The sequence below is a fragment of the Tursiops truncatus genome, chromosome 2, assembly GCF_011762595.2.
Source record: "Tursiops truncatus isolate mTurTru1 chromosome 2, mTurTru1.mat.Y, whole genome shotgun sequence".
In the NCBI taxonomy this organism is placed as follows: domain Eukaryota; kingdom Metazoa; phylum Chordata; class Mammalia; order Artiodactyla; family Delphinidae; genus Tursiops; species Tursiops truncatus.
The window spans coordinates 166,915,707-166,940,374 of NC_047035.1; the positions used below are offsets into that span (position 1 = coordinate 166,915,707).

The following is a 24,668-nucleotide window of genomic DNA, read 5'->3' on the forward strand; positions in this document are numbered from 1 at the left end:
TTGTGGCTAGGCACCGTGAAAAGCAAACAGGCGTAAAGCCCTCAAAGAGAGCTGGTTGTAGAACATACACTTGAATAGTGCCAACAATAACTAGGAAATCCTCCCAAGTTGATGATTTCCAAAATGCAAGCAATGTGGGTCCGTTTGAAACGGGATTCAGAACATCAAATACTTAATCTTCTTTTTTAAAGAATTGGTCTGTAAACATGATGATTCTCGGCCTTCTTATTATTTCTTCTTCCATGTGGTCAGAAACAGAAGAGAGGTCTTGTTTCTCAGGATATTCTGAAATTTCAGTTTCAGATCCTTCTGAGAAACAGAAAGGGTGGAAGCAGATGAAAACAAAGGGCCTTATTGTTGTGAATCTTTTAAAAAGAGTTTTCTTTTAAGAATGATTCGATCTTGCATTCGATCTGCATTTGGGGCCTCAGGGGCCAATAGTCATTGCAAAGCATTGGGTCGTGGAAAGGTGGTGCCCGTTCCTCCACCTCCGACCTTGAGGCTGCGCCTCTTTCCACGGAGGGGACCCCGCAAACAGAGCAAGGGGCCCGGAGGTCCGTCGGAAGCCGGTGAGTTACGTGTAAACCCCGCAAACCTCAACGCCCACAATGCAGTCTGTCTACAAATCTGTTGATTCCGCTTGCAAAGCCGCTCTTGGGTCGCTGTGTCCTCCCCGCTCAGGGTCATCCGCCAAGTCCAAGCTCCCCGCTGTGCTGTTCAAACTGCCCGCCCACGAGGAAGGCAGCTCCGTGCACCGGAACCGGGCGGCCTCCATCCTGAGGTCTGAGAGATTGTGGAGAGATGCTCAACTAGCGATGATGCTTCTCCCACTGCCACCGCTTCTCTCCGGGGACACCTAAGCTCTCCCGTCGCCTGCGGGACAGGGTCTCACGTCCTCAGTCCCTGTGGCCGCGCTTGTTCTGCCTTCCCCACTCCCGCATCCCAGCCGTGCACCTCCCGTCTCCTCTCCCTGAAACGGGCCCTTCCGCTCTGGGCCCTTGAGATCTGTGGTCCAGGGTAAAGAAAAGAGGAGGTTGAAAGTGAAAACTTAAAGAACTATTTGGATAAAGACTCCATGAGCTAGTGGGCCACACACCATTAAAAACTGGAACGTGAACTCTCCCTCGATTTGCACAGAATTTACCTGTTCATCTAATGTGGGCGTGCTGGAGAAGTTATTTAGGATGTGTTTATAATTTTGAAAGTTTCTGTTTGGAAGCAGGGCAGCAGCTCTGTGGAAAAAAAAAACCTTAGTGACTGAAAGGAAGACTTTTGACTGGGTTCCTGTGTCTAATGTGTTGCTCTAAATTCCTGACCTGGTTTCATAAATCTTCCTCGTTATAGGCACAACTGTCCACGTTTGATTTTAGGTGGAGAGCTCAATATCCTGCTCACTGTTTTTAATGCGTGCTAGGTCGGGCTAGTCGATACAAGCCCGGAATTGTGAATTGATTAGTCACTGACCAATTAAAACTGGTTTCTTGAAAAAGTGACCACAGTCAAGGGCACGTCCAGCATTTTTATTTGTGGATTGTGTCTTTGGGATGATTAAGTGGTTGGAAGCAGGAACCCTGGGACTCACCTTGAAAATGCATTTGCATGGCAAGTGCACTGTGTCTTGTGTAGATTTGATGTTTGTCTGCAGTGAGTGACTTTATAGGGAGCCGAAGGACGTTACAGGGAAACTCAAGCCCCGAGCCCAGCCGCAGCCATTTCTACATTTAGCAAAATAGGTTAGACATTTCCCCTTCAGTGCGTCACTATCCCAGTATCATAACCACTTGTTTTACCTCCTAATTGTTTTATCTTTTGAGGTATGCTTATCTCAGATGGCTGTGTGTGCTATCGGCAACTCCTGGGAGGAACTGCAGCTCACACCTGCCTCTTTCTGAGCTTCTGCTACCTTGTTTTATATCTAGCTGAATTGCAATAAGTATTTGATGGCTGAATTAATGGTTACTTTGTAAGAATGTCTGCTCAGCATAGGAGCTGGCTTGTCTCCACGTGCTGGGTCCCGGGGTGTCAGAGTCAAAGAGAGTCTCAAAAGGGGAATTTAAATAAAGTTTGTTTCTCGAAGATCTTGTTTTTGGTATTTAATTTTAGTTTTTAGGCCTTATTACAGAAGTCCTGAGGATTAGTTTCAAGTTATCCTGACAGTTGAGAGCTTAGATGATTCGTCAAGCGTACAGATTCGGAGCTGGAGGACCTGGGAGGGTGAGTCTCGTCCCAAGGCTCAGAGCTTGCCGGTGTCCTGAAGATTAAGAACCTGGACACATCACTTCCTTTCTGGGAATTTTGCCTTATGTGGGAAATGAACATTAACACAGCTGAGTCTCTCTTCTCTAGTTCTAGCCCTGGCTCCATGGCGGCTTTTTACTGGAGATAGCTAACAATAAAATTTCAGCTTTGATTGTATTTAAAAGGATACTCATTAAAACCCAGGACATATGACAAAGTCTCTGGGCAGTAGGGACCTTTATATCAGTGTGTGAATTCAGAGATGAGGGTCCGGTTCATTCTAATCCTCCATGTGAAAGAGTCACTGGGTCCACCCTGCGTCCTACCTGTGGAGAATAGAAAGGATACCTCTGAAGGAAAGACCTCAGCTTTAGAAATTAATTAATTTTATTATCCGTAACAGGAAGATAAATATTTAAGATACATATTTAGTATATTTGGCAATTTAACTCTGTAATTTCTCTCTCTTGTTTATTTCTAAACCCAAACGCCTAACTAAACAGCTCTTACCTGGGGCTTCTGACCACAGCCCTGACATTCTCCATAAGAACCGGCACTAGTTTCTCAATGGGAGCTGGCAGACGAAGATGCCTGTCCCCCTAACATGTGTCTCTCTTTGTTTCTTAAATTATTTTTGATAATTTTAGTGTGGCTACTAATATTGGCAAATGCAAAGCACATTTAAAACTGAGAATTTCTCCTTCTTTAATTTCTTGATCAGGTTTTATTATCAAAAAATGTGGAAATGAACTGAAATAATAGATCAATATATGGATTCCATAACATGTGACAAACGTCACCTTGAAAATAAAATTTTGAACAAAATAATGCCATTTGCAGCAACATGGATGGGTTTTGCTAATTGAAAGGCTCTGATTCTTAGTCAATGTTAACACCTGTCGAATACCAACCAAACATCTTAGTGTTAACCCAGGTGGTGGCATATTGGTTGATTGCAGAAATAGTTCATGAAGCATGAACAAGAAGGCAAAAATTAATTATTGCTTACTGGGTTTGAATGAATAATTACTCTAGTTTCCATGAGCTTCAAATGAGAATGGTTTTCAAAGTGAAACTGTCCAGAAAAGAGTCTCAGTAGTTTGGAGGCAGTGATTTTGTAAGAGAACGTAGAAGGATGTTTATTTTCAACATCTATCATTCTACCCGTGCTTAAAATTGTGAATATTACTGCTTAAGGCACCAACCTTCATCTTCTCTGGGGAATAATATTCAGGAAAATAGTAAAAGAGTAGCACATGGGACTTAGAACATTTTCTAAGCTGTCCCTCTGAGGTCTTTGTGAACACTTCATCCACAGATTTATGTGTTTATTGTATCTATTCTATTTATTTATAACTCTCCTTATTTCACAAAGGATTTGCTCAAGAATTATTTCAGCATATAATAAAAATTAAAGAGGGACTTCCCGGGCGGTCCAGTGGTTAAGGTTACATGCTTTCACTGCAGCGGGTGCAGGTTCCATCCCTGGTATGGGAACTAAGACCCCGCATGCCGCATGGCACGGGCGAAAAAAAAAAAAAAGATATGAGGGTGTGAAAAAATACTTTAAGAAAATAAAAATAAATAAACACGACATATGTGTTTTTTTAAACTTGGAAGATATTTACATTTACTTTCCCACATCACCAGTCATGAATATGAGTGGCTAAATCTTCTATGTCTATCAGGAAAACATAGCACTCTTGAGTGACTATTACATCCTATGGAGAACTCTCAATCTTTGGTCTGACATATGTGTTTCAAACTTAAATTTTTTAAAGGAAGAGACATCTATACCTGCTATTATGGGATTAAGGGATTGCTTCTAACAGTTGGAACACCGGAGAAGTGATGCTGGGTGACCTATGAGCTCCTGCACTCGTGGGAAGACATACCTTGGAAGCCCTGAGCTGACACCTAAGAAGTCCTGCTTCTTTGAACATGCCGTGCTGGAGAGAGATCCCATGGAGCGACCCAGAGCAACAGGAGGGGATGCCGAGGAACCCAGCTGTTTGGGTCTTCCCAGCCCTGGCACCAGACAGATGAGGAGACCCCTGGCCATATCCTAGCCTGAGCAACCACTTGACTGCATCACCAGGAAGGTGCCAGAAACAGGATGGGCCAGCCAAGCCACTCTGGACGTCTGACCTCCAGAAACTGAGATGGTAAATGATGATTGTTGTTTTAAACCACCAAGTTTTGGATGATTTGTTTGGGCAGTTTGGACACCTGGAACTGCACCACACTGAGTTGGGTAATTGTAGGGGGTTTGAAAGGCCAAAGTAATGAATGCTCCAAACTTGCAAAGGTTGAATCATCAGGAAAATGTCTTTTAAACGCCATAGATCTTTCATTGCGCCTTTGCTGGGGCTAGAGAACAATTTGGAATGTATCTAGGAGAGCCTCTTCAAAGCCTCTGATGACAGCTATTGGCTGGGTGGGGGTCAATCCTGGTCTGGTTGAATTTTGGAAAATTGTAGCAACTCGCCTTCTGGCTTAGGGCCTGGTCAACACTGAGCTCTTGATTGGTGACTCTGTGCGTGTGTATGTGTCTGTGTGTCTGTGTGTGTCTGTATGTTTTGTGTATCTTCCTGTTTTATCTTCAGGCATAAATAATAGTACTTTGGTTGCTTTATGTACAAAGTGCCAAGTTCCTAGGAAGAAAGTATTGTTTATCAGCTTTGAAACACATGTGGGAGAATTCTGAGAAAAAGAACGAATAAAACCAAGAGAAACAAAAACCTGCCATGTTTTCCTTTTATCATAAGAATTGTAAAAATAATATTTAGTGGTCTACAGTCCTAACTGAAATGTTAGAATAAACTGGTGGGAATTGTCACAATGACTCATATAACTATAGCGTAAACTAAGATGATAATGATTTTAAAAATCTAATCTAATTGACAATTGTCACCAAATTTTATTCCTTCCAGGGCAGGCTAGTGTGTGTTATGGTGCTCAATTCACTCTAAATTAAAAACAAAATCCTATCCCCCAAAGATAAAATTATTTATAGTACGAGTAAAGAGTGTTCTATTTCCTGAGTTGTGTGGGATTTCTCTCACACGGTTTTGATGCCTTCTGGGAAAAGATGCACAGAGCACGATGGCAGAAATCTTTCCTGGTCCAAACCTCCCCTTCTCATCAGGGAATACGTGTGTTCAGGCAACCATCCCGTTGCTGTCTTAATTGGTTCACGTGAGCAATAAAATGGACTGTGTTGGTGACCGTTAAAAGATGTATATGTTGAATGTACTGATCAAGAAACGACTATTTTCCCAAACAGTAAAACAAAGAAAATTATTATTAAAATGTTATTTTAGGTATAAGGGTTAATGTATTTACTATAAACCGTGTATTTCATAGACACGCAGCAGGTTCTGTATTCGCTAAATATTTGCCGTGGTTGGTGCGCTGTCTTCGCATTGCGATTGGCTGTCCTGCCCGAGCATCGCTCAGCAGAGTCACCTCCAGAAAACGTGTGCACTTTGCAGTGCTGGCTGCCAGGTTGTAAGGAATGTCATCCCCAGGCAACTCTCTCTACATCCCCCTCATTCTGGACAGAGCAAGGTCTACATTTCCAATTTTCATAATTATAAAGAAGTGTTTCATGTTGGCCTATAAAATCCAATAATTTAAAAATCAAATAATGGTAAATTTTGACGTAGAATGACAGGTGATCAATAATTAGGTTGAAAGAATATTGTCCTCATTAAACAAATGTTTTCAGAGATATGCTAAACATTTACTATGAAGACTTTTCACTGCAAGGAACAAAAGAGGGTCATTGGTTTTTTCACAAAGACTGTGGTTTTAGGAACAAGGCTGGTTGGATTTAAAGATGCTCTCAATACAGACCCTCACAATGTTTTGAGGGGGTAAGACCTGAAATCCAGCATGTGAATGGTATGTTCTATAAAACAGGCTCAGAGAACATGCTTTGGGCACTTCTATTAATGACAGCTCATCTTTATTGATCTCTATGCAAAGCGTTCACCTGAGAACTTTACACTATTTCTTTTGACCCTTATGAAAGCCCTGAGGTCATTGTTATTACCTCCATTTTATAGATGATGAAAACTGAGGTATGGAGAAGTTAAGCGATTTGCTGACTGTCACAGAGTCACCCGGGAGAGCCAGGATTTCCATCCAGGCAATTGGGCTCCAGACGATGCCACCCCTGTATCTTCCATCTACGGAGTAGAGTAGTGACTTCTAGTGGCAACGGTGGTCGGGGAGGGAAGAGGTGGTGATTGTAACGAAAACAAAACGCAAACAGGAAAGCTTTCCTCCAGGTAATTTTCAGTCCTTCTTTCGTACACAGGAGGGGAAATTCATCCTGCTTCTTACTTGGAAATACGGTCCCTGAGTGTGAAGACATTCTTTATAAACCCAATTTACAACAGCCTCAAGCTGTTCTGAACTTGAGAATACTGCGTGGCTGAATCAGACTGACAGTGATGAACATATTTTGGCTGACACTTCACCAAAATTGGGGTTATTTATCTCATTAATATTTTTCTTTAGGCAAAATCTATTTGTAATGCCCTTTCTATTTATAAAACGGAAATGTTTCCCGAGTCAGATGACCCTCTGTGACAGGCAACAGAGAAGCAGAAGACAGGTGGTTTAGACGCCCTCTTAGCACCATTTAAAAAATGCAATCTCTTTGTAAAAAGATGTAAGTCTGATTGGGGGCTTGTGTACCATTTTGATTTTCTGAGCAGAAGTTGCCTGCATTTCTAAAGCAGGATTCCCGCCAAGCACAGCCCTATTCCAAACACAGCTCCCGAGAGCAGGGATGTGACCAAGCTGTCACACCCGTGTCCCTCTCCACCGATCAGGCTTCTCAAGGTGTGAGATGAAAGCTACAATCCACCCCTGAAACAGAGATTTGGGCTCCTGGTGCTGTTGCTGTTTCATTCTTTTTTTTTTTTTATAACTCCCCTCATGGGCTGCCTTATTGAGAATCTTATAAATAAGTCATATCTTGTGATATATCCTTTCCATCAAGAAGATTGAAATATACTGAAAATCCGAAGATGAACTCTGAATATATTTTTCTAAAAGTCTGAATATGGTTTAAAAAAGTATTATCAGGGCAGACTTGTTACTCAGCCCCAGGTGTGGGCTTGTGCATTCTAGTTTGAGCATGTCCATGCGTGCAGAAGAAGTTGGAGGAGATTAGATTTAAGAAAGAAAAACAAAAACGTTCTTGAAAAGGAACATTCCTAAAGAGGAAATTCACAGTGAGTCCTTACGAAAAGTTTAGTTGTCAAGATGTCTCAAGCAACAAAGGTCAAGTTTATCACCATTACCTGGATAAGTTAGCCAGAAGGATTTTGTAGATCTGAAAGCATTACCTCACCTTCACCTTGTTTACAGGTAAACACCGATAAACAAAGATCTAGGGAACTGCTTTTCTTAAGTCCTCAGCACTATTAGATGTCTTCTCCCTGACGGCACTCCAGAAAACTGCAGAATAGTAATTATCATCCTCGGAGACGTGAAATGTCATATTAAGGGAGAATCCACAGAGTACTTAAATGATGCAGGTCATGTCTTCAGGGCACTTTAACCGAGCCCAAGAGGAGGCAGGTAAACAGCCTCCATTTGGTGTTTGGTCAGGGACCCTCCCGGGAACTGCTGTGTCCCATCCGTGTGTCTGGTGTTCGTTTCTCTATTGTTCACAGTCACACACACACACACACACACACACACACACACACACACAGGCGCGCGTGCACCCAGCCCTGGCTGCTCTGGCTTTGGTGGTGCATCAGTATCTCCGTATATGATGAACCAGGTGGGGAAGTGTTAAGTTTGAAGGGTGAAGTGCTGAGGTTCCATGGGAGGGACAAGCAGAGGTTCTGTTCCAGGGCTTGTGAAGGGGGGACCTTGGCAAGGGGGCTCCCAGGGATGCATGTCTGGAGCTGAGGCCTTGTGGGAGGTGGGCAGGGGAGGGGATCTTCAAAGGTCAGAGGATTGATTAACCTCTAGTGAAGACACTCTGAGTCTTCAGAGTGCCTTAACCACCAGATTAAAATGTGGTTTTGCAAACTGGTGCAGTGTGTGGCACCATGGAGAGCCGACGCTGGGTGTGTTAGCTTCACTTCTGGTAAACCTCTGAGGACGTGAGGCCCACAGGCAGTAGAAATAAATTCCAAATAATAAGCAGAGATAAGCAACAAGGACCTACTGCATAGCACAGGGAACTCAGTATTATGCAATAACCTATATGGGAAAAGAATCTGAAAAAGAATGAATATATGTATATGTGTAACCGAATTACTGTGCTGTATACTTGAAACACATTGTAAATCGACTCCACTCCAATAAAAATTTTAAAAAATACGCAGAGTAACTATCAGAAAAAAAAAGTCCTCGTTTCAAAATGGGGATTTTTTTTTCCAAAAAAATCTTTCTCCCATGATTGCAAGGCCTCAAATTTATAATTTGCAAATTCCTTTTTTTAAAAAGCACTAGCTTTTCTTCGCAGTCCTTAGTAGATGCCAGGCCTGTGCTAAGCGCTTTACATAGATTTTCCTTTGTGACCACATAAGTAACTCATTGCATTTATGAAAGCAATGAGTTCACCCTATTCACGGAGGCCCAAATGACCAAGCTTTCCTATGGGGAGGATCCCTGCAGAGCCCGGAGGACAGGGTGGTGTGTCTCTTTAGGCCCATTTGACAAAAGCAGTCCATTTTGTTTCAGAAATTGCAGATACTGTGCGCAGCGGTAAAGCTTTTTCACAGATCAAGGAACCTTGCTGCCTGACATGAGGGCTGCCAGGAACAGCAAAATACCAAGCATTTCTTTCCATTAGTACTTTATATCGAAATAAACTTGCCAAGAAACCCCTCGCACTAGTGTCCCAGTAAATAGCCATAGTCACATGGAGGAGATGTTCCTGGTCACGTGGAGGAGATGTTCTTTGACAAATTATATTCTATCAGATTCTACGTTCTCTTTTGTATCTAAGTGCGCCAAAGGAAGGCTAAAATTCTAACTGGAAATGTTTTCAGTAAAATTCATTCTCAATGATAAAATTAGGTAGCCTTCTTCTTTTCGTAGACGAGTTTTCTTCAAGATCACACAGGGGTTTTCAAATACATTGTCTTGAATGTCAAGTTTAATTCTTCGGTGCTGGATTAAAGACAAGACTATAGCAAATTAGAAAAGTGTTCAGATAATAACCACCCACTAGAAGACAAAAGGATTGGCTTTGAATTGGAAAGATTTAAGGGACTATACTCATCTAATCCTAAAAGAATGGTTATTTAATTTTAATCTTCATGCATGGTTGCTACACAGGAAATGGCCAGTAACAGTTTTCTATCTTTATTTGAAAAAATAATAGGAAGACATGAAATTAAGCAGCAGCATAACGATTGAATTCAGACTTTAAAAAGGACCTTGACCGAGGGATTATTACATATGTGGAAAAGACTCAGAGTGTCTTCACTAGAGGTTAATCAAGGGTAGGATAGGCCACCATCTAGTTGCCTATTTTAGATGTGGTCTTATCTGACAGCAACAAGATTAATTTAGTAAATTCAAAGGCTTTAGTAAATTACTCAGGCTTCTGATACTTTAGTTTATTCTATTTTATGTTATTTTGGCATTTCAATTTGTGAAACATACTAGTAAAAGGCATTGGAGCATAGGAAATAAATTGTCAGTTAGAACCATTTAAAAAAATTCATTTTTGTATATGGCTGGTCTGAAGTAGCCTCTTGCATTTATAGCAGGCAGGGTAATCTCTGAGATAAATGGCATGTTCAGATTTTCATTTGCAATGATTTTTTTAAAATGATCTCCTAAAAGAAATTGGGAGAAGATCAGTTAATCAGTCAGTGTGATTGACTCCTTAAAATAAATAATATTTCAAAATATTAGAATTTTGGATTAGTAGTCTTTATTACTACAATGGAGTGCTTGGAATAAAATTTAAAGATAACGTGTAACTAGATGATACATTCTTTTTTTTAAATAACTTTTTTTTAGAAGAGTTTTAGATTTGCAGAAAAACTGTGAGAATAGTCCAAGAGTTCCCGGATACCCCAGTCTCCTCTATTAAAAATGTCTTACATTAGTTGGCTCATTCATTACAATTAATGAATCAATACTTATATATTATTGTTATCTAAAGACCATCTCTTATTTGGATTTTCTCAGTTTTCATCTAGAATCCCATCCAGGACATCATGTCGTCATGTCTACTTAGGCTCCTCTGGGCTATGACAGTTTCTCAGACTTCCGTTGTTTAGATGATCCTGAGAGTGTTGAGGAGTACTGGTCAGATATTTTGTAGAATGCCCCTTAAATTGGGTTTGTCTGTTAGTTTTTCTTGTGATCAGCCCAAGGTTATGGATTGTGGGCAGGAAGGTCACAGGGGTAAAATGCCATTTTTACGAACTTCTATCCCGGGCACGTACTGTCAATTACGACTAATCACTGTTATGTTGACCTTGAAAGCCTGGCTGAGGTCGTGTTTGTCAGGTTCGTCCACTGCATAGTTACTCTTTTTTTTCCTCTTTGGAGGGAAGTCATGATGTGCAGCCCACACTTCAGGAGTGGGATGTTACCTTCCGCTCCTCAGGAGCAGAACATGTACATAAATTATTTGGTATTCTTCTGCATGGGAGGTATATTTCTTCTACCTCCTTTATTTGTTCAATCATATGTTTACATCAAAATAGACTCATAGACATTATTTTAGCTTTTATAATCCAGTAGTACGTTACTTATTTTTTGTGCAAATTGTTCCAGCTTTGGTAACTGGGAGCTCTGTAGGTTGGCTTCTGTACTCCTTTGACCTACTCCCATCACTGATTTTATTTTGGACTCTCCTTACGTTACTCCACTCGTGTGTTTTCTGCCTCAGTCCTAGAACCAGTAATTTCTCCAGGGATTGCTGGTTCCTTTTATTGGAAAATCGTATTAGAAACCAAGATTGGGTACTGGGTGTGCTCACTGCCACTGTGTGTTCTTGCTTCCAGGTCCACTGAGGTAACAGAGGAAGGAAATATATGTATGTATACTAACGGCTTATGCACACATATTTATAAATATTTATATATGTAGCCATGTGTATCTATATATATTAAGCTAGATATGACTTCATACTTATGTCTTTGACTCTAGTCTTTTACCATTACATTACGTTACAACCTCTCCTAGCTTACTTGTAAACTTTAAGTCTTATGGAGAGCAACCTGGCTTCCACCATCACCATTCGTATTCAGTTGTTCACTTTTAGTAAACATACACAGCAGTATCAGAAGTGTTAACCTGGACCCCTGTGGGAAACCACTCACCAGCTAGAGTACAGTGCTTACCTGCAGCTCCATTTGCCTTCAGTCTCACTGAGTCCACACATCTGCAAAGTTACTGAGGTCAGCCTCTTTATCCCCCAGCCCCCTCAGTGAAGTTGTCTTATACATTTGTAGAGTTAGAGTCTTTTCTTTCCCATTTTGTTTTCTCTCCTGGTACCTGCCAAATTCCTGAACAATTTTTAAAACTGAGGTGCATTAAGGTCACACTTAGTGCTGTAAACATCAGTGGGTTTTGACAAATGCGTCAGGTATCCACAACTACATGGTCATACAGAATAGTTTCACTGGTCTAAAATGTCGCATGGGGTCCACGCTTGCCATGCTTTGCTCGTTCTCCAAACTCGTGGCAACTGCTGATCTTTTAACTATTATTGTAGTTTTGCTTTCTCTGTAATGCAATTGAATTGAAATAAGATGATGTTACCTCTTTCAGGCTGGCTTCTTTTGTTTATCATATGAATTTAAGATTCCTTCATGTGTTTTCATGACTTGAGACCACATTTATCATTACAGCTGAGTAAAATTCCCTTGTATGGAGATGCGTAATTAGTTTATCCATTTATGTATTGAAGAACATCCTGGTTACTTCCAGTTTTGTTGATTATGAGTAAAACTGCTGTAAACAATCATATGCAGGTTTTTGTACAGACATAAATTTTCAAATCGGTGGGGTAAATATCTAAAAGTATGACTCTCGGATCATCTGATAAGACTATGATTAGCTTTGTAAGAAAACCAACAAACCATCTTCCAAAGTGACTGTCATTTTCACTGCCACCAGCAATGAATGAGAGTTCCTGTTGCTCTGCCTCCAAACCAGCATTTGGTATTGCCAGATTTTTGGATTTCTGTCATTTTCATTGCTATTTGGTGGTATCTCAATATTGTTTTAATTTGCAATTCTTTAAGGATCGTTGGTGATGAGCAAATTTTCTTATCCTTATTTTCTATCTGTGTATCTTCTTTCATGAGGTGCCTGTTCAGATCTTTTGACTGTTTTTTTTTAATTGGGCTGTTTTTTTTCTTTTTGTTGACACTGAGGATTCTTTGTATTTTGTATTATGAGGAGTGTGAGGATTTTTTGTTTTTTGGATACAAGCCCCTTATTAGATACAAGTTTTGTAAATAGTTTCTGCCAGGGTGTGACTTGTCTTTCTATTCTCTTAACAATGTCTTTTACAGAGCAAATGTCTTTTATTTTAATACTGCCTAATTTATCACTTTTTCTTAACATGGATCACACTGTTGGTGTTATATCAATAAACTTATTGCCAAATTCAAGATGACATAAATTTTCTCCTATGTTTTCTTTGGTTTGTTTTTTGTGGGGTTTTTTTTGCGGTACGCAGGCCTCTCACTGTTGTGGCCTCTCCCGTTGCGGAGCACAGGCTCCGGACATGCAGGCTCAGCAGCCATGGCCCGTGGGCCCAGCCACTCTGCGGCATGTGGGATCCTCCTGGACCGGGGCACAAATGCACATCCCCTGCATCGGTAGGCAGACTCTCAACCACTGCGCCATCAGGGAAGCCCCCTAGAAGTTTTATTGTTTTGCATCTTCTTTCAGTTCTATGATCCATTTTGAGTTAATTTTTGTGAGAGGGATAAATCAGTGTCTAGGTTATTTTTTTTTTTTTTTTTTTTTGGCACAATTGTTGCAGAACCATTTGCTGAAAAAACTACCTTTTCTCCATTGAATTTCCTTTGCTCTTTTTTCAAATATTGGTTGACCTTGTCTTTTGATTGAGAAGTTACATCAAGAAATATCAATTATTGGAGGACCTTCAAGATGGCAAAGGAGTTTGCTGTCTGCAACTGACTAGTTTCTGATTTTTATGTTTATCTTAGTATAGATTTTATGCTTCTTATCATTGGTAGATTTATTGGTTTGTTTGCTCTCTTCTGTTTTTAATTACTTAAAAATTTTCTTTCAAAAATTTTTTTATTTTAATAACTTTATTTTATTTATTTTTCTTTCTTTTTTTCCTCCCTTTTCTTCTGAGCCGTGTGGCTGACAGGGTCTTTGTGCTCCAGCCAGGTGTCAGGGTGAGTCTCTGAGGTGGGAGAGCCGAGTTCAGGACATTGGTCCACCAGAGACCTCCTGGCCCCATGTAATATCAATTGGCGACAGCTCTCCCAGAGATCTCCAATCTCAACGCTAAGACCCAGCTCCACTCAACGACCAGCAAGCTCCAGTGCTGGACGCCCCATGCCAAACAACTAGCAAGACAAGACCCCAACCCCACCCATTAGCAGAGAGGCTGCCTAAAATCATAATAAGTTCACAGACACTGAAAAACACACCACCAGATGCGGTCTTGCCCACCAGAAAGACAAGATCCAGCCTCATCCACCAGAACACAATCACCAGTCCCCTCAACCAGGAAACCTACACAACCCACTGAACCAACCTTACTCACTGGGGGCAGACACCAAAAACAACAAGAACTATGAACCTGCAGCCTGCAAAAAGGAGACCTCAAACACAGTTAAGCAAAATGAGAAGACAGAAAAACACACAGCAGATGAAGGAGCAAAGTAAAAATCCACCAGACCAAACAAATGAAGAGAAAATAGACAGTCTAACCTAAAAATAATTCAGAGTAATGATAGTAAAGATGATCCCAAATCTTGGAAATAGAATGGAGAAAATACAAGAAATGCTTAACAAGGATCTAGAAGAAATAAAGAGCAAACAAACAATGATGAGCAACACAATAAATGAAATTAAAAACTCTCTAGAAGGACACAATAGCAGAATAACTGAGGCAGAAGAATGGATAAATGACCTGGAAGATAAAATAGTGGAAATAACTACCACAGAGTGGAATAAAGAAAAAAGAATGAAAAGAATTGAGGACAGTCTCAGAGACCTCTGGGACATTAAAAGCACCGACATTCAAATTGTAGGGGCCGTAGAAGAAGAAGAGAAAAAGGGACTGAGAAAATATTTGAAGAGATAATAGTTGAAAAATTCCCTAATATAGGAAAGGAAATAGTCAATCAAGTCCAGGAAGCACAGAGAGCCATATACAGCATAAATCCAAGGAGAAACACGCCAGGACACATATTAATCAAAGTATCAAAAATTAAACACAAAGAAAAAATATTAAAAGCAGCAATGGAACAGCAACAAATAACATACAAGGGAATCCCCATAAAGTTAACAGCTGATCTTTCAGCAGAAACTCTGCAAGCCAGAAGGGAGTGGCAAGACATATTTAAAGTGATGAAAGGGAAAAACCTACAACCAAGATTGCCCAGCAAGGATCTCATTCAGATTCGATGGAGAAATTAAAACCTTTACACACAAGCAAAAGCTAAGAGAATTCAGCACCACCAAACCAGGTTTACAACAAATTCTAAAGGAACTTCTCTAGGCAGGAAACACAACAGAAGAAAAAGACCTACAATAACAAACAAAACTTAAGAAAATGGTAATAGGAATGTACATATCAATAATTATCTTAAATGTAAATGGATTAAATGTTCCAACCAAAAGACATAGACTGGCTGAATGGATACAAAAACAAGACCCGTATATATGCTGTCTACAAGAGATTCACTTCAGACCACAGGGACATGTACAGACTGAAAGTGAGGGGATAGAAAAAGATATTCAATGCAAACGGAAATCAAAAGAAAGGTGGAGTAGCAATTCTCATATCAGACAAAATAGACTTTAAAACAAAGACTATTACAAGAGACAAAGAAGGACACTACATAATGATCAAGGCATCAATCCAAGAAGATATAACAATGTAAATATTTATACACCCAAAATAGGAGTACCTCAATACATAAGGCAAATGCTAACAGCAATAAAATGGGAAATTGACAGTAACACAATCATAGTAGGGGACTTTAACACCTCACTTTCACCAATGGACAGATCATCCAAAATGAAAATACATAAGGAAACACAAGCTTTAAATGATACATTAAACAAGATGGACTTAACTGATATTTATAGGACATTCCATTCCAAAACATCAGAACACACTTTCTTCTCAAGTGCTCATGGAGCATTTTCCAAGATAGATCATATCTTGGGTCACAAATCAAGCCTTGGTAAATTTTAGAAAATTGAAATCATTTCAAGTATCTTTTCTGATCACAATGCTATGAGACTAGATATCAATTACAGGAAAAAATCTGTAAACAGTACAAACACATGGAGGCTAAACAATACACTACTAAATAACCAAGAGATCACTGAAGAAATCAAAGAGGAAATAAAAAATACCTAGAAACAAATGACAATGAAAACACGATGACCCAAAACCTATGGGATGCAGCAAAAGCAGTTGTAAGAGGGAAGTTTATAGCAATACAATCCTACCTCAAGAAACAAGAAAAATCTCAAATAAATAACCTAAATTTATACCTAAAGCAATTAGAGAAAGAAGAAGAAGAAGAACAAAAAACTCTGATTTTACTTCACGCCTCTCTGGCTCTTGAAACCCCTCTCTGGCTCTTGAACAGTGGATTTGACTGATTTCAGAGCTGCTACAAGTGGAGCTCACCTCTGCAATTAAACAGATTCCCAGAATCTGAGCCTGGGAAATGAAATTTGCTCAAGGCAAAGATCCAAGTTTTCATTCTGCTTGAATGGAAGAGCCAGATTCAAAGAGAAAAATGGCGGCATTGAGGACAGAAGACAGAACTCCATTTCACCGGAGTCTGTTTTAGCAGTTAATTTCTTCTCAAGAGGGACATTAAGTCTTTTTACCTAGCAGACAGACTCTAGCTGTTTAAACCCAGTGTGGGCTAGTGGAATGATTAGATTTTTGCATTAGTCATAGAAAGACAAGGTGTGTATTATTTTCCTCTGCTTTTCGTCATGAAATATGGACAATCCTTCCACTGAGTATTTGCTTAACCAGGTCATAGGAATTCTTAATTCATAAAGAGGAAGAAACAACATCTGGGAACCAGGACCAGTGCATTTTAGACATTTGCAGGTGTTTCTGGACAACAGGAGACCCTTGTCTACCTACCCTGTACTTCACCAGTATCTTCACTCACTTTGATCCATCTTCCTGGCCAGCATTCACCATCGGCTCGGAAACAAAGTCTGTGACAAAGAATTATTGTGAATTTTTTTATTTCAGAAGAAGATGGTGCATTTATATAGGCTGTAAAATTGACATTTGTTTGTATTTAATAAGCTTCAAACTTATAATAATTCAAACAATGCTCTGTGAAAATAATTGGAAATAAGTCATTTAATAAGTTTTTAGGTTTTTACTTATATTTAAACTTGTCAATAACTTAAAAGGATTGTGGATTCAAGGAATGTCCTACAATGTCCTCACTCTTGCTTCCATACTAATTTTTCATGTGGAAACACATTTTAATATTTCTGATACATTATTATAATTGTAGAGCCTTATTGAGAACTTTTAATTTTGTCACTCACCTCATTTTGTTAACTATTGTCCACTTATATTTGGGTTCAAATTTATGCTGTACTGGAAGAAATACAACTTATATTCTGGGAATAGAAATACCTAGCCCCAATCAAGTTTGTGACCCTGAGTATAACCTTGGTGTAGAGTCGATACAGCCCAGTGCCTAGTCATAGTGTTTAATGCCTAAAAACACATTGGAACACAGAGAATCATTCGTAGATACTTGCTGAATGGACCTCTCCACCCCTCCCAGGCCAGAATTCAGTGGAAAAATTGTAACCACTTTTTCCCTACTTAGAGGAAAGACAGTCTGGCCCATATTCCAGGAAAAGATGTTGAAGAAGGTGTCAGGAAAACAGTGGTGACACTTTGTAAAATGAGAACCCATTTTTGAATGTTAGAAGTAAGAAAATGAGTTTCAATGAAAAGGTGATATTGTATCATTATTACAAGTTTTATATCTTAAAAAATGCAACTCACCCAATTACAATATTATGTTAGTACCAAGAGGGCTTTTCTTACTTCGATAACACTCAGAAATGGTCATAAGTAAAAGGTGATATTCTTTTTAAAATGTCACGGATGCTGCATTTTCTGTATTCACTACTTTTGACACCAGGGGTAGTGAATGTGTGTGAATCTTGCATCCTCACCATCTGTACCTCTTGGTGGGTTGTTTCTAAATGAAGTTATCAAGAACAGAGAGGTTTTCTAAGGGTCCTTTGTTGAAGAAAGATGTTCATCTCATAGAAGATAAGGAAATACCTCCTTTACAGATGCATGGGCCCATTCTGAGATTTATAAAGCATTCATGGCTATAAAAATCTATAAAGCATTAAGAGGCAAAACTCTTTTTGGTTAGTAGCTTATTAAGTCTTGGCTTCTACACACCCTCTTGAGATATTTGCAATATAGTTGATCATCTTGTGTCAACACACAAAACTTCACTTCATTCCTACTAAGTCCATTCATAGCACCACTCCTTGTGACCCAAGACAATTTTGAGACTGAAATGGTTGGACTTTCATTTATATGTGATCAAATAAATAAGATTCTCATGTAACACGTTTCAGGCTGCCTCTTGGTTTCCTTTCCAAGTAGGTATGTGGTTTTCAGTTTGGCTGCATGTCAGTCTTGAAGGGCAGTATTCATAAGAGTCGTGTCTGTCCTTGGCTCCTGACCTAAGCAGGGTATGTCAGAGGAACAGTGCAATGGAGCACTTGAGGCAGGGTGGCTTTTCAGAGCATTATTTAATTTTGGTTGTTGGTGCAACAAGCTCATCAGAGACTGCTATTTCCAGCTGCACTGCAAGCTGTCCCACAGTTTAATTCTCTGCTTATTTGTTTTAGAAATCCTCCAACCAAGCACCTCAGTCATGTGCCAAAGTATGAGGATGACTTCACACCTCAGCTAATTCACATCTTCAAGGAGAGAAAACAATTTGCAACTGAATCCAGCCTCACTCATACCACCCAACAAATCCCTTTTGCTCATGAGCCACCCCGGGAACTCTGGGGCAGACCCAGAATTGTCAAGAAAAGTAGATAGGTTAGGATATGCAAATACAATATGCTACGTATGTATTGATTTGTCTATTGACATTATGTTTAGAGAGAGGTTATATACAACTCACGGGTTAAATCAAATCTTGTGTTGCAAAGCACCTGAATAGAAAGACGATGCATATTTATCACTTATGTTGTATGATATAGTCAACTCAGATACGAACATAATGGAAATACCTTTACCATTCCTATATTCATTAACCCCTGTCATTGCCGTGTTAACTTTTCAAAGACATCGGAATCAATGTTATTAGTCTTAGCTGATGCTAGTAATTAAAGATATCCTTAAATAAAATGTCCTGTCAGAAAAATATAAATATTTATCAAGCACTCAATACAGAACAGGGGGGACTTCCCTGGTGGCGCAGTGGTTAAGAATCTGCCTGCCAGTGCAGTGGACACGGGTTCAAGGCCTGGTCTGGGAAAATCCCACATGCCGTGGAGCAACTTAGCCCGTGCACCACAACTACTGAGCCCGTGTGCCACAACTACTGAAGCCCGTGCACCTAGATCCCGTGCTCCACAACAAGAGAAGCTACCGCAATGAGCAACCCACGCACAGCAATGAAGTGTAGCCCCCACCTTGATGCAACTAGAGAAAGCCTGTGCACAGCAATGAAGACCCAACACAGCCAAAAAAAAAAAAAAAAATACAGAGCAGAGACTAATCTAGATTTTGAAGATAGAGCAGAAGACAAGACAAGCAGAATCTTGGCTTTCATAGAGTTTGGATTCCTCTTTCTCTCTTGCTCTTTCTCTCTCTCTCTCTCTCTCTCTCTCTCTCTCTGTGTGTATATGTGTATAGGTTAGTAAACTGATAAGTAAATCTTTATGTATAAAATTAGATACTGGAAAGTGCTATCCAGAGAATTAAAATTGGATTATGTGACAGGGAGTAACACTGTTTACTTTAGATTGGGTGGTCAGGGAAAGGGTTTTTGTGGACACGTTTAAGCTCATTTAGACAAGAAGGAGCCAGGAGCATGACCATCTGGATCTGAATCTGGAAGAACATTTTGGGTGGAAAGGACAATGAGTTTAAAAGTCCCAAGGCAGGAGCAAACTTGGCTTCTTCAAAGAGCAGATGAAAAGCAGAAGTGTCTGGAGAGTAGCAGGTGATGGGAAGAGTGAGGGCAGGAAGAGGAGGAAGAAAGGGACATGAAACAAACATTAACCAGGAATGTGTGGATAGAAGAAGCAGAATTTGGTAAAAATGATGATTTAGCATCATACTGTTTTCGCATTGCAGCTCACTATATTTACCTATTCACATGCAGATGAATAGAATAAAAATATTTTCTTGATTTTTGCAGTATGAATCATTTTCTCATCTTGCTTTACACCCCAACAAAGTACTTTTTGGAATTAGGGGTCTTGCTGACTTTTTCTTAAATCCCCATTGTGCCATGATCGTCTTTAATGTAGGTGAAATGGCAGAGAATTTGAATTTGGAAAAAATAGTTTCCTTATAGAGTTGAAGTCTTTTTAATCCTGGGAAATGACATGGTGTGCTGGTGTCAAAGGATGCCTTTTCAGAAACTTGTTTCCCCGTCTCTCTTTTTCTCCCCAGTGGTTTCTATTTCTTAGTCCCTCTGCTCCGTACGAGTGATGGTATCACCACAGGTGCTCTGTTGCTGACACAGGATAGATTTCCCTGGGTAGCAGTGCTGAGTGACTCCCTTTCTTGACTCATTCAAAACAAGACAGGCTGTATAAACCCACTTGAGAATACATCCTGCAGGAAACAAGATTAGCTAATCCTTTGCTGCATCTCTATTTACTGCTTTTCCACAAATGGCTGGTAACATGAGCAGTCACAGTTATGGACTCCATTTTTTTAATGTATATATGTATCATACATACTCTTTGGTTTGGATTTCTCAGGGAGTGAGAATTATAGTTTTTTTTTAATTGTTTTGATGTTTGGGGATTTTGTAGCCAAGAGTTCAAATGACAGATGTAATATTAGTTTTCTGGATAACTGTGCATGAACAAACAGAAGAATGCCATAGAACGGAAGGGGCTCAAACCACACATATAGGTCAATGTTAGGTGTAGCTTCAACTGAGTTTACAGATTCTGTTCTGTACGGAGTCTTAATTTTTTAATTACAATTTATTTTTATTGAATAATACACATATATTTTAAAACTCATATTTTAAAACACATATTTAAAAATTGTTTAAAACTCAAACAGTCCTCCAAAGCTTATCTTTCAAAACAGCAGTCTTCTGTCTACCCCTTCAAACCCCTGTATCTTGCTTTCCAGAGGCAACCATCTTCACTTTTATCTGATTCTTTTTGTACCTCAGTATTCCTCAATAAATGTCGAGTTTTGATATTCTGTTTTAGGTTGCCATTATGAAAGAAGATGATTTGGCTTATCTACACAAACTCTTTGCTACAAAAGTATGTCTATTCCCCCATCTTACCAAGAAAAGCATATTATATTGAAAATTTTGCTTAAATTAACATCCATTGTTTACAATTATGACTGTAGATATTGTTCAAGGCTGAGGCAAACATCCATCCTTGTATGCTATGATTATATTTCATGGCTACTATTTTCTTCTTAGAACTAAAATGTCTTTAAAAAAAACAGTTGACCAATCTATGACAAAGTAAGCAAGAATATACAATGGAGAAAGACAGTCTCTTCAGCAAATGGTGCTGGGAAAACTGGACAGCTACACGTAAAAGAATGAAATTAGAACACTCCCTAACACCATACACAAAAATAAACTAAAAATGTTTTAAAGACCTAAATGTAAGACCAGACACTATCAAACTCTTAGAGGAAAACATAGGAAGGACACTCTTTGACATAAATCACAGCAAGATCTTTTTTGACCCACCTCCTAGAGAAATGAAAATAAAAACAAAAATAAACAAATGGGGCTTAATGAAACTTGAAAGCTTTTGCAAAGCAAAGGAAATCATAAAGAAGATGAAAAGACAGCCCTCCAAATGGGAGAAAATATTTGCAAATGAAGCAAAAGAGAAGGGATTGATCTCTAAAATATACAAATAGCTGAGGAAGCTCAATATCAAAAAAACAAACAACCCAATCCAAAAATGGGCGGAAGACCTAAATCGACATTTCTCCAAAGAAGGTATACAGATTGCTAACAAACACATGAAAGGATGCTCAACATCACTAATCATTAGAGAAATGCAAATCAAAACTACAATGAGGTATCACCTCACACCGGTCAGAATGGCCATCATCAAAAAATCTACAAACAATAAATGCTAGAGGGGGTGTGGAGACAAGGGAACCCTCTTGCACTATTGGTGGGAATGTAAATTGATACAGCCACTATGGAGAACAGTATGGAAGTTCCTTAAAAAACTAAAAATAGGGCTTCCCTGGTGGCGCAGTGGTTGAGAGTCTGCCTGCCAATGCAGGGGACACAGGTTCGAGCCCTGGTCTGGGAAGATGCTGCATGCCGCGAAGCAACTAGGCCCATGAGTCACAACTACTGAGCCTGCACGTGTGGAGCTTGTGCTCCGCAACAAGAGATGCCGCGACAGTGAGAGGCCCGCGCACCGCGATGAAGAGTGGCCCCCGCTCACCGCAACTAGAGAAAACCCTCACACAGAAACAAAGACCCAACACAGCCAAAAATAAATAAATAAATACAATTTTAAAAAGAAATCCTGAATGCTAAAAATAACTTAAAAAAAACCCCTAAAAATAGAGCTACCATATGATCCAGCAATCCCACTCCTGGGCATATACCCTGAGAAAACCATAATTCAAAAAGACACATGCACCCCAGTGTTCATTGCAGCACTATTTACAATAGCCAGGACATGGAAGGAACCTAAGTGTCCATTGACAGATGAATGGATAAAGAAGATGTGGTCATATATACAATGTAATATTACTCGGCCATAAAAAGGAATGAAATTGGGTCATTTGTAGAGACATGGATGGACCTAGAGAGTGTCATACAGAGTGAAGTAAGTCAGAAAGAGAAAAAAATATTGTATATTAATGCATATATGTGGAATCTAGAAAAATGGTACAGATGAACCAGTTTGCAAGGCAGAAATAGAGACACAGATATAGAGAACAAATGTATGGACACCAAGTGGGGAAGGGGGGTAGGAAGAATTGGGAGATTGGGATTGACATATATACACTAATATGTTTAAAATAGATAACTAATGAGAACCTGCTGTATAGCACAGGGAATTTGACTCAGTGCTCTGTGGTGACCTAAATGGGAAGTAAATCCAAAAAAGAGGGGATATATGTATACATAGAGCTGATTCACTTCGCTGTACAGCAGAAATTAACACAACATTGCCAAACAACAATACCCCAATTTAAAAAAAATACACATATATGTATAATTCAAATAAATAAATAAATAAATATTGAGACTAAATAAAAAACCAGTTGCTTATGTTTTATTTCCTTTATTTCTTTCATAAAAAACTTTCAGGCATTCAGATTTTTTCAGCTATTGAGCATAATGGAACAAATATCCACGTATACATCACCCCATTTAAGAAGTAAAACCTCATAAATACCACTGAAGTCATGGATAAACTGTTTTTTGATCACATTTCCCTCGCTGCTCATTAGAGGTAAACACTATAAATTTTTTTGTTATTTGTTAGTATCAAGAAGTGTGTACAGTTTTACTCTATATGTATAAATCCCTAAGCAATATATTACATATTTTTAACTTTGTATAATTGCATCATACTGTATGTATTTTGGTAAATCTTGCTTTTCCCCATCAATGGGTCTTTGGGATTTCTAATGCATGTAACTGTAACAAATTTATTTTATTATATAAATATCCCATCATGTGTCTATACACACAATGTGTTTATTTATTCTCATTTTTCTGATTAGCATTTAGTTTGTACTTAGAATTTAACTATAAAAATACTGCCCCAAGTCTTTTAGTGCATGCCTCCTTTCCCACAAAGACAGGAATCTTTATAGTATTTATACCTAGAAATAGGATAGATGGGTCTTGGGGCATCCTCCTTCAGTTTTAATAGATAATGCCAAATATCTCCCCTGAGTAGTTAAGACAGTTTATAACCCCATTAGTGCTGTAAAAATTTTCTAATTGCTTCTTATCTTTACCTACACTTGGTGTACTCAAACTTTTTGCCAGTCTGTTGAATCTGAAATGTTTCTTACGTTCTTTTATTTTGCATTTTTCCAATTATTACTGAGAATCTCTCTTCCTGGGTTTATTGGCCGTTGGGTTTTTTCATCTGTGAATTTGCCTATTTGCAGGTCTCATTTGCCTTCTATTTAATTCTTCATATATTTTGGATTTCAATTATCTCTTACTTTTAAACTTTGCAAATGTACTTGCCTATGCTATAATTTATCCATTAATTTTTTTATGTCTTTTGATATTTGACCATTTCTAATTTTAAAATCGTTGAATTTGTTAATCTTTTCCCTATGATTTGCATTTTTTTCTGTCTTGTATGAGAAATCTCTTCTTACACTAAGGTCATAAAGATAATCTATATTTTCTTCTGAATTTCTATGAGCTTGTTTACAAGATCTTTATTCCACCTGGGATTGATCTTTTCGTACATTGCAAGGTTAGGGTACAATTTTATCTTTCCTATGTGGATAGTCACGGTCCTGGAATTGTACTTTCTGTAGCCCATCATTTCCTGACTGATCTGCAAGGGCATCTCATCAAGCTCCTTGAAGAAAACATAGGGAAAAAGATTGTGAACAGTAGCCTTGGCAATAATTTCTTGAATATGACATCAAAAGCACATCAACAAAAGCAAAAATTGACAAGAGAGACTAAATAAAAATAAAAAGCTTTTGCACAGCCAAGGAAACAATCAAAAACAGCAACAGCAAGGCAATGTACAGATTGGAAGAAAGTATCTGCAAACCATATATCTGATAAGAAACTCATACAATGTAATAGTAAGAAAACAAATAACCCAATTAAAAAATGGACAAAAGAACATAGACATTTCTCCAAAGAAGCCATATAAAAACAGATATATGGGCTTCCCTGGTGGCGCAGTGGTTGGGAGTCCGCCTGCCGATGCGGGGGACGCAGGTTCGTGCCCCAGTCCGGGAGGATCCCACATGCCGCGGAGCG

General features: G+C 39.1%; 1 pseudogene; it reads left to right on the top strand.

The window, feature by feature from the left end:
* The first annotated feature begins 391 nt into the window (after window positions 1–391).
* LOC101332677 (DNA topoisomerase I, mitochondrial-like) overlaps window positions 392–24,668 on the top strand; it is a 36,328-nt pseudogene continuing 12,051 nt past the window's right edge.